General features: G+C 36.6%; 1 pseudogene across 1 annotated transcript in view; it reads left to right on the forward strand.

The window, feature by feature from the left end:
* The window catches only part of LOC309803326 (ankyrin repeat domain-containing protein 26-like), a 361,186-nt pseudogene extending 350,415 nt beyond the window's left edge, over window positions 1-10,771 (forward strand). Inside the window, exons 28-31 of the transcript in view lie at window positions 129-346; window positions 1,744-1,972; window positions 8,599-8,643; window positions 9,821-10,771. The product of the transcript in view is annotated as an ankyrin repeat domain-containing protein 26-like (transcript). The remainder of the gene's footprint in view (window positions 1-128; window positions 347-1,743; window positions 1,973-8,598; window positions 8,644-9,820) is intronic.
* The last annotated feature ends 997 nt before the right edge of the window (window positions 10,772-11,768 follow it).

Here is an 11,768-nt window from a genome sequence, read left to right on the forward strand (position 1 = left end):
AAGTTCAGCTTTTTTTTCACATTTAAAATTGCTCTCTGAATCATTGACACAAAACTAAAGGGAACAAATATACTATAATTATTCAGGTTATAATTATTTTAAACATGTATGTTTTTATTTGACTTTAGACACAAGCAGCATCTCAAGAAAACTTAGAGCAGTTAAGAGAGAATAATAATGCTTCAATAAGAAGTCCAATGGAACTGAGAATTAAAGATCTGGAATCTGAACTCTCCAAAATGAAAACTTTTCAAGAAGATTCTACTAAAGCAGAGTTGGAAAAATATAAGCAACTCTACCTCGAAGAACTAAAAGTTAGAAAGTCATTGGCAAATGAACTAAAGAAGTAAGTCAAAACGTAGAATCATAGAAAATAAATTTAAATTTAGCTCATTAATTTGCCTCTAAAGCATAATTTTTATTGAGCCAGGTTCATGAGATTAGTAGGAAGTGAAAGCTAACTAGATAGTATAACTTTGGAAAATGATGTTAGTAAGTGAAGTCACCTTTAAAATGTGAGTCCAGTTTGCATCTCCCCACCTTTTTGTTGGTTTTACATAACTTTATTTTTTATATTTTCATATATTGCGTTGGCCAAAAAGTTCATTTGTGTCTTCCCGTAAGATGTTACTGGAAAAACCCAAACGAACTTTTTGGCCAACCCAATAGTTAACCTGATTTAGTCTTTAAGCTAAGTGTTTTTGAAACTTTGTAACTGAGATAAAATTTCTTGTTGGAATTCCCGTAAATAGAAATATTAACGAGTTTAATTATTTTTTGGAAGATTACCGCTTAAACGCAAAGCGTCACATTCTAGCATTTGGTAAATTTACTTTCTTGATTATGATCTTTGGTATCATCGCTAGAGGGCGCCCTGAGACAAACTACTGTATTTGAAGTTTTTCTACTCTACATAAAGGCATGCTTGTGAAATAAGGGGAAAGTAACAGAGGGGCGAAGGGCCGTATAATTCACAAAGTGTCTAAAAATAACACGGTGGCCTGCGTGAGGGTGTGCGTGGAAGACCACAAGGGCAGATCCCACCCCCAGTACCTCAGTAACAGTGTTACCGGTACCTGTCCGCAGCCTGTTAGGAACCGGGCCGCACAGCAGGAGGTGAGCGGTGGACGAGCCAGCAAAGCTTCACCTGCCGCGCCCCCCCCATCGCCCCCCGTCGCTCGCATTACCGCCTGAACCATCCTGACAACCCCCATACACCCCCATCCATGGAAAAGTTGTCTTCCACGAAACTGGCCCCGGTGCCAGAAAGGTTGGGGACCGCTGCTCTAGATTATTCCTCAGTGCCGAATGCTTAATTCCTCTGAGGTAATGAGTGAAATGTGTATACAGGGGTGGTGAAAGCAAATGCTTGAAAATGTCTTTGAGGGATGGTTTGTTTTTTCATCCCTGAACTGGTTTACTAAAGGTGGGTGTCTAAGTGCAGCCATCGCAGAAGGCAGCAAGCGTCACCTGTTAAGCCGTCTCCATCGCTGATGCCATTTCTCTCTCCTGACTTTGACTGACTTGTTAGTTAAGGATCCCCCAGACACATATGTACTTCTTTAGAACAATTTTACACCTAGAATTGTTTATAATAGGTCTGCTCTGACCCATTTTCAGTGTTAAAACGTGGTTTAATGGTTCATTCCATTTACTATTATGGCAATTTAAGAAATGCAAATCATTTACAAATCATTTAGGGAAAATGCAATGAATGAAATTGGTGTTTTGCCATCTTCCCAGGACTAATAAGAAGCTGGCAAAGGTCAGTACCAAACTACTGGTGGAGAAACAGCAGAACAGATCTTTACTCAGCACTCTTACTACGAGGCCAGTCCTGAAGCCACCTTGTGTAGGAAATATTAATAATAGTTTAGTGCTCAATAGATATCTTACTCCAGGAGAAAACTTAGGGATTTCTACCTCAAGTTGGCGCCCTTCACATGAGAGCATGGAGATTTACTGGACCAAGGTTAGTTATATTACCCTTTTTTCCTTGGGTTTCAGATTTCTGATAATAATTCTTGTTTCTAATTTGGTGAAATTCTGAATTGTTTATTTGACTTACACACACGAAGTAAAAGCCATAATTGTGCTAATAAAGAGACAGAAATTTTATGATTTTTTAAAGTCCCTGGATTTCTCATTTTCAAGAGAGATTTATCATTAACTTTATTCAGTAAATGTAATTAAACTGACAAATTTTAAATTTCTAAAAACTGCAGTTAAATCCTATTTTAGAAATTAAATATTATTGCCTAATAACCAAAGATATACCTTCTAATTGATTTCAGTTTGGCAATGGTTCATAATCATTTTCAAGTTTTGCTGCACCCTAGTTTTTCTACCCCTAAGCATAAGTGAATGATTGGCATCCAAACACTTAACCATATATGGATTTTTTTTTATTTAAAGGAATCCTAGATAAATCCTTTTTGTGAATTAAATAGACTTGTAGCACTAAATAGGTTAATTTCTGTTTTTAAGTTAAATTTTTTTGTCATTTTCGTACATGAGAGTGCATCCTTAATTGCTATTTTACTTAGAGCATTTTTATTGAATTTTTATAAAATGTCTTGCTGAGCAATTGTAGAACATTTCTAAATACGTAAATAAAGCAAATATTTAAACTTTTAAAATGAAGTCCACTTATGTCTCTATCTTGCCATCACCTGGATGAATGATGACTATGATGGGGAGTCTTTAAATTGCAACTGGTTTTCATTGTGTATCATTGTTATTAAAATATGCATCTCACTCAGTGCACACGGGGTTATGGTTTTGATGGGGTTTTCATGACGTTCTTGATGCAGAGAAAAGTAGGCCTTGTTAAATGAAGTCTCAACCTGTTTTCTCATTTGGCTTCACGTCGTAAGAAATCATAGAAGAGCAAAGCTAAGGTTTCTTAGACAGTGCTGTGGCTAAATTGGGTCTAAGTGCTTCAGAGCCATGAAACTGGACTCCAGGGTCGAAAAGAAAATGCATGTCAAGCCCTCTGTCAGTTGCTAAGCATGATGTAAACTTAGAATGTTCTCATGAGTTGTCACCCAAAAAATCAAACAATGTATCATTTTACAAGATGAAGATGAAAGAGTGTGTGAATGCAAAAACAATGTGAGAGAAAATTTCTGCGGGAATTTTTTCCTTTAATTTTTTTCGAGGAAAGAGGCGTTTATTTTTTTAGTAATTCTAGATAAATCGAAAAATAGTTTATTTTAAACTCCATGTTGTAGTTACTAGGTATACATAGTTCCCTTGTGGGGTCTTTGCCAAATCGTGCTGGTTTTAATAAGAGAGATTGAAGAGCACTACTTAACTCTATCAAGATGCAAAGACGTCTCCATAATCACTACAGAATGCCGCGGAAGAGTTATTATACAGTTGTTGGTCACCTAATTCTTAGTAAGACTTACAGAAAGAAGGTGCCTTCTGGAATTGCTAGGAATATAATTATTTCTACTAGGAAAACGTAAAATAATACTATGAGAGGTGTTAACGTACTGTCTAAAATGATAGAAAGAGGTGGGTTTTTGGATGGGACATGATAAAACAATAGCCTTCTAAAGGTTTTAGCTATGATTCTACAAAGTAAAATGTTAAAAATGGCATTAAGATTGCATTTGTTTATCATTCTCCTTTATTGGCAATGTTTTAACATTTTGGACTATTCCTACTGTGAAGTTTTATCTTACTCAGCATTTTCCCCTAACTTTAAGGAAAATAATTATAGCAAAGTACCGCTCTAGGTGTGTGGTTTCAGTTGTGCTGGTTGTAGCAGCAAGCTTACTCCATGTACCTAACACAGATTTATTACCTCCCTCACCAGTACATGAAGTTCAGTCTTAGCAGTTGATACCATTGTGGGGGTAGGAGATTACTACGTATCTGTCTTGCTAATTTTACCCTCAGTTTTCACATTCTAGTTAATTCTGGGATGTTTGGTCCTATATATCAGAAGTAATTTTACAGTTTTTTTCAATTGTGTTATTTAATTATATTATTATAAAATACAAAAGGTTAACATTAGCCAAAATAGCTACATCACTGTTAGATTTTCTTGCACATAGAATTTTTTCAAGAACTGAAAACTTAAAAATCTATTCCAGACAACTTTATAACAGACACAATCTCACTGGTTTAAAGATTTTTTTATGTTCAAGAGTTTTTAGGTATTTGTGTGCCGAACACGATGCATGGCCACAGTACTTAATAAATGCCCTTTAAATCTGTCTTAAGTAGGAGGATTACATTTTACATTGACTGATTTTGGACTTTTGGTGCATTACTGACACTTTGAAAAATTTTCTAATGATTTATTTAAGTAATTTAAAAAATTGCTCAAATGTCCATTCAGTTTAGCAACTCTCTTTCTAAATGTGGTCATACAAATGCACTGAAGCTAAAACAATTAATATTCCTAAGACTTTGACTTTTTATATGACACAACATTTTGTGTCTCACCAGAATATTGAGTCACATTTCTTTTAAAAAAAATAGGCCTCGTGTTTACATCACCAAGGCAGTGCCTATCCACTCTTGAGTTTTAACTCTAATCAAATTACCACAGTAGTTGAGCTAGTTTCTCATAAGGCACAGGCAGAGTTCAATAAACTTGTTTATTGTCTCAGTTTATTATATCAGTATAATCCTTCTTGTTCCCACTTCATTTTGTCCACATGGACAAATGAGTAGGCATTTTATCTTTTGAAAGATAGAGGTAATAGTTCAACTTCTTAACAGTTCTTTTTCTTTCATTCATTTTTTTTCCTGTACTTAGTTTTTCAGCTCTTTGATCTACAAATTCTTCCTCAGTTCTTCTCTCTGCAGCAAAATATATGTACTTAATATCTACAGACTGCCAAGTGTAATTTCCTTCATACCTTAGCCTGTTTACAATTGGATAATGAATTGAAGTGGTTTAAATGACTTGATTTTATTACATTTTCGTGACACTTAAAATGAGTGATATCAACTTTTAAAAGTATCAATAATTACTGAAAATAAATTAACTTTGGAAATGAGTGTGCATGTGTATGTGTGTGGTGTGTATATATTTATCAAATTGGTCTTAAAAAGAGAGTGCAACATTATTTTCCAGCCTGCAGTCTCAGATATAATTTAACAGTAATATATTACAGTTGGGTGAACGAGCACATACCTGTTGTGCTTCATATTGTTACTGGCTTCACTACGTTTCTTTCTAAAATGTTCCTTTCACCTTTCCCCTACTTTATAGTGGGGGTTGTTTTGAACAATGTACGTTAATTATAAAGTCAGGGAAGAAGAAGAAAACGTTCCCTCAGTGTCGTGTGGTCCTCTGCCTTGTTGGAGCTGTGGTGGGTAGGTGGCAGATGACACTTCTCTTCCCCTTCTGAGTTCAGCACGCGGGAGTCAGCAGCTGGAGATCAACTAAGGAGCTTTGTTACTGACACATAACTAACAAATTGGAGGACGTGCTTTAGGTGTGCAGTCACAGTGGGCCTCAGAATACTTCATCCCAAATTAGGCCTAAGGGGAGGAAGCAAATGCTTGACCCCCGCCCCAGGGCAGGCTGCTTACTGCAGGCATGAGAGCAGACCCCAGTTCCCGGTGCTGAGGGCACACACACCTTCTCAAAGAAGAGATTCGGAAGCAAGCCAGCACTTCTTAGTTCCTTCTCCCAAATTCACGCATTGGGTAAATCTCCCCTCCTCTCATGAGGAGGGTAGGAGTGTAAGTCCTCACGTTGAAACTTTAGGCCAAGGAATTAGCCTGTAATTTCTGACTGGATTTAAATTCTAATTGAGATTACACTCATGTTTTTTGTACATACAAACTAATGATGAGAGATTGAAGTATGCTAGATAGTAAAGAGAAATCTGTTTTGTGTTTTAAATTTTGCCATAAATAACCCACAACGTGGATAATTCATTTGTTGACTCATTTCGGTAAACCAAGTTTTATTTGGAGGAAATGAATATCCTTTTAAAGAAGAATCTCCTCAGGCTTCCCTGGTGGCGCAGTGGTTGAGAATCTACCTGCCCGTGCAGGGGACACGGGTTCGTGCCCCGGTCTGGGAAGATCCCACATTCCGCGGAGCGGCTGGGTCCGTGAGCCATGGCCGCTGAGCCTGCGCGTCCGGAGCCTGTGCTCCGCAACGAGAGAGGCCACAACAGTGAGAGGCCCGCGTACCGCAAAAATAAATAAATAAATAAATTTTTAAAAAAGAAGAAGAATCTCCTCAATTTTGGCCTGTGTGATTCAACTAAAGATTTTCTCCTTCAAGTTCCCTGTCCTGTGGTTAAAAAAAAAAAAATCTGTGCTTTATAAATTAAATATATTGACTGCTACTAATAGGAGTTATGATAATTTATTCTTGTTCATGCCTTTAAAATATATAATTTAGTTAGAAAGCTACTATTTCATGTCTCATGCATCAAACGTTATTGAGCTACATGACAAAGTTTTACATATTCATTTTCTCTGAGTTATAGTTAAAAATCTATGTGTTTTTTTTTCTTAATCTGAGGAAGTAGCTGGCGTAGAACTCTCTCTAGACTCAGCGAGAAGGCCGTTGGCTTTGTGACATGTTGGCTTTGTGACAAAGTCTCTCTGACCCTTTGTTACCTCTTTTGTAAAATTAGGGACTTTGACTAAATCAATGACTCTCATACCTTAAAAAATTTTCTTTCAAGGAAAAGAAACTTTCTTTTTAAAAAAAAAAATTTTGCATGAAACTGTATTATATAAAACAGAGACAAATATAGAGCTGTTTAGCTAAAGGAGTGGCGGAGACCTTGAAGCTGTGACTTCTTTTTCCTTCAGTCCTGCAGTGTCCTCAGTGGGGGACCTTCCATTACTATGGGACATAGTTTGGAAACTACCAGTTGTGAGAGAATCCTTCTAACTAAAAATCTTTAAAATTAAAACTTGCTGATATATTGTTTTCCTGTGTATAATTTTCTCACCTTTCTGTGTTTTTGTTAAATGGAAAAGTTTAAAGAAAAATGCAGGTGTGTTCTCCTTATTATTTATTTATTTTTTGCGGTACGCAGGCCTCTCACTGTTGCGGCCTCTCCCGTTGTGGAGCACAGGCTCCGGACGTGCAGGCTCAGCGGCCATGGCTCACGGGCCCAGCCGCTCCGCAGCATGTGGGGTCTTCCCGGACCGGGGCAAGAACCCGTGTCCCCTGCATCGGCAGGCGGACTCTCAACCACTGTGCCACCAGGGAAGCCCTGTTCTCCTTATTAATGTTCGACTTCCAACTACTTCCTCCAGGTGAACATGATCTTCACCTAGAAATCAACATAAGCGTCTTGGAAGGACATATTGAGGAAAAGAGCTTTTGGGGGAAAAGAGAGTAATCTTACACGGGTCATTCCCTAATTCAACGCATGTAAAAACGTGACCTACATTTTGCAGTGTTTATTAATGGTAATACAAAATTATTTCAGTAAAGGCTTCTTCCTTCATCTGTTATGAGTTATTAATTTCACAAAACCTGTCTAGTCATGTTGTCACATTATTCATTTCATAGGGCCTCTCTACAGTGCTGTTGTCAGAAAAGTGTTATGGAAAACAGTCTCTGAAAATATTGGGAAACCTGCTAGCCAAAAAATTTGTCTTCGCACCTAAAATTTACAAAGGCGTTGGCTATCATGATATCCTTATCATCACAGTGTTTGTCATGTTCAGTATACTATTTGAGACCCTGTTTAGTGAGAGGGTGCCTTTTATAAGAAAGATTTTTAAAAGGACACTCTAGGTGGAGACACTTGTAATACAGTTTGAAATGTTCCCACACATTTCATAATTAAGTAGATAACTATAATTAGTCAAATGTTTCAAAAAGTTGGCCCTAATTTCTAGAATGGAAACAAAGTTACAGTTAAAGAATTATGTATTGTTTTCCTTGTTTCTAATTCTAGAAAGTCATGAATCAGAAACTGAGTTTGAAAACTGGCTCTAGCCTCTACTTTTCCTTTCTTCAAGCAGATTTTCTGAACTAAATGTTTCAGTCCTAATATAGACAGCAAAATACCTTTACTTAATTTTTTGCCCGTAGAATTTTGACATGACATTACAACGGAACCATTTTCTCCATTTTATGTATTTAAGATTCTATGTTGAAAAATTATTACCATAGAACATACCTTAAAATTTTAGTTATATAGAAGTGTAAGAAAGGAAAACTCATTTTAAGGAAAGATCCATTAGAGTAAAAAACTGATTAAACTTTTAGAAAGAGCAATTTTTCTAAGAATTGCAAAGTAATGCATTCATTGTAATATATATATGACTTTAATCGTTTAAACTTGTTTGTACCAATAAGATCAAATATCACCCTCTGAAATTATGTATATTCAGTAGACTGATATTTATTGTACTTTTTATCCGATTAATCTAAATAACATTACATATATATGTTCTTTATTATCTAAAATCAAAATAAGTAGGAATTTATTTTATTTTATTGATGTGATTATTTTTCTATTTAAGCAATCCTCAAATTAGGTCTAGTCTCTAGAAGTATTATTTAAAGGCCACATTTCATAAGCTATACATCATTCCTACAAAAATGTCTCTTGTCTAACTTAAATAATATTTGACTTATTTCAGATGTGGCAGGAGATGGAAAAAATATAACTAGAGTACTAGAAAAAGGTATGTTGCTGAAATTTATGAATTAAATTTAGACATTGATTTCTGAAATAAACTGTAAATATTCAGTAGTAAATGGCATCTCTTTCCATTGTTTGGATGGCAGATACTATTGATAGGTTAAATATCTTATACATATCTAATGAAAAAATGTGAAAGAATGAACATTCATAATGAAAAATATCCTGATTCCTCATTTATTCATCATGTTCCACAGCTTTAAAAAAAAAATCTCAAAAAGTCTATGTATTTCTTTTTATTTCTGGCTATATCCTTCCTCTCTGCTTCTGCCATCCCTGTGGAACTGTCAACCTGCACACTGACACTATTAGAAAACATGGGGTTTATCAACTTCTCAAGTTTCTGGCAGTGATTAAGGCCAAAAAACCCAGACTCAAGCAGTCACGTTCGTGTAGCTGTCACTTAGTGGCTGACATTAAAATTTCCTGTCATTGACTTTGTCATTGGTTTATCTTTCGCTCTCAGGAAAAAATTCCAAATTCCTTATCATGGAATAAAAACACCCAAATCAGTTTGGGTCCTGCCATAGTATTCAGCCTTATCTCTTTACTACCTTCCTCTGCCCCTTTGCTCTACATCCAGTCAAATAGACTGCTTGCAATCCCACAGGTGCTCTTCCTCACCTTTAGTCTTTGTATTTGCCTCTTCCCTCCATCTCCCGTACTTTTCCCTTGTCCTTCAGGTATCCACTTACATACCACCTCCACCAAAAAGCTGACAGTATTGACACAAAGCTGGGTGTCACTTCTGAGTGTTCCTTGTACCCTCTTTTATACCTGTCATAGTATTTATGACTATGGAAATTGCCTGTTTGTCTGTTTTTCCAGTTTATAGCATGATTTTTCAGGGTGGACTGTGTCACCTTCATCTTGTAATTTCAGTGCTTGTCACAGCACCTTAGCAGATGGTTGTTGAGTAAATGAATGACGAATGAGAAAGCCAGAAGCTCTGATACTCAGCCACAAGAGCAATTAATTCATCGTGCAACCACAGGCAAATTATATACTAGTAATCTTATATTTTGTGTTATGTCGTGTATAGATACTTTTCATTCTTCTGAACGCTTAGAAAGGTCTCAGGTTTTTTTTTTTTACCAACTTATATTTAGTTAACTCAAGTATTTTAGGTAAAGAATATAATCCTTTCTTTTTCTTTTCAGCTGCTGCTGAATTGAATCAGCATGCTATAGAGCTTCTCATCTAGGAGCTACTGATGAGTCAAATCTAAATCAAGATCTAGTTTTGAAAACATCACGAGAATATGTACAGATTTTGAAGAAAGATTATATGATCTAAAAGATAAATAGTAAAAATTTCCCTCCTGGGTTGTTTGCATAACATTTTAGTTGTTTTCCATTAAACATGACGTGAAAATCTGGATTAAAGGAAAATATTCTTGTATTATATGTGTATGATGAAAATTTATATAGTATTTTAAACCATGTTTCTCTGCATCTAACTTACTTTTAATCAGATTTTGTGAATCAAAACACTGTTGATTTTACATACTCAAACTGAGCCCTGATACCAGCACCCAGACAACCAAACTTGTCATTAATATATAGTGGTGTTGATTGATAGCTTTTTTCTATTTCCAATTTTATCATGATATACAGACCTAAAGATTTAGACAGACATCATTTGGATATACTGCTGCTATGGCTATTGTCAATGTTTTGGGTTTTTTTAATATTATTTATTTTTGAGTGTGTTGAGTCTTCGTTGCTGCATGCGGACTTTCTCTAGTTGCGGCGAGCGGGGGCTACGGGCTTCTCATCGTGGTGGCTTCTCTTGTTGCGGAGCCTGGGCTCTAGGCGCGCGGGCTTCAGTAGTTGTGGCATGCGGGCTCTAGAGCACAGGCTCAGTAGTCGTGGCGCACAGGCTTAGTTGCTCCATGGCATGTGGGATCTTCCCGGACCAGGGCGAACCTGTGTTCCCTGCATTGGCAGGAGGATTCTTAACCACTGTGCCACCAGGGAAGTCCTTATTGTCAATGTTTGGATGTATTACAATTGTTCTAGTGCCATAAAACTTAGTATATATAACTTTAAACACTGATTCATAGATCTTTCCTCATGGAGAAATAAAATTTCCCTAAGACTTTTCACCTTTTCTATTTATTTACTTACTTACTTTTTGGAAACAGTCTTAGAGAAGAGTTCCAAGCACCAGACTCAAACAGACATTTTCCTAAAACTACCATATCTCCCGTATATTCTCCTAATGTAACATTTATCTTTCCTAAATGTCATTTGTTCTCCCATAAGTGCCCTTCCCTCCCCCCACCAAGAAGTCATGTTTTTCAGAAGATGCCTTTCTCCTACCCCCGTCACTTAAGTAGTATATAAGCCCCCAGTTGTAGCCAGCCCTTCAAATCACGTTTCTTTGTGAACCCCTGCATGTAGTCATCCACAGTTAAATGTTTTTTTCTCATGGTAATCTGCTTTTGTCAATTTAATTTGCAGATTCCCAATTAATGAACGTAAGAGGGTAGAGGAAGTGTTTTCCTTCCCAACAATTCCAAGAGCTAAAATGTTAGTGACTCTTACTTACATCCTTTATTCCCTTTTCTTCTGTCCTTTCAGTGTACTTAGTTGGCAGAACTTCATAAGAGATTGCTTATCATTCTCCCCCCTTACCTTCACCCAGGCATCTACGTGCTGCTGAAGAAAGTTATTTTACTACTTTTATTTAGCTAATTTGCATCTTCTTTCTTCACAATGTCGATTTCAAATCTCCTCTCTCTGTAAACTTTTCACCCTGTTTTTTCCCTCTCATGTGTACCAGGCAATCTCATTTCTCACGACAAACTTCTTGAAAGATTTGCCTGTATTCCCACCCGCTCTAGGCTGTCTTCTCCTTCCCGCATTCTCTCAAAACTACTCCGAAGTCACCGATGACTTCCACATCGCTAAATCAAAGTGACACCTTTCCAGTCCTTGTCTAACTGAATTTCTCATTCCTCTTGGCATTCAGTATAACTGACCTCTTTGAGACACTCTCTCCTTTTGGCTGGGCTTTTAATACTCTTTAATTTCATCCTGAATGCACCCACAGCGTATTGTGATCGCAGACAGAGTTCTTATTAATATCTCACAGTAAATACAC

Source organism: Mesoplodon mirus (assembly GCF_964341445.2).
Source record: "Mesoplodon mirus genome assembly, chromosome: 4".
Lineage (NCBI taxonomy): Eukaryota > Metazoa > Chordata > Mammalia > Artiodactyla > Ziphiidae > Mesoplodon > Mesoplodon mirus.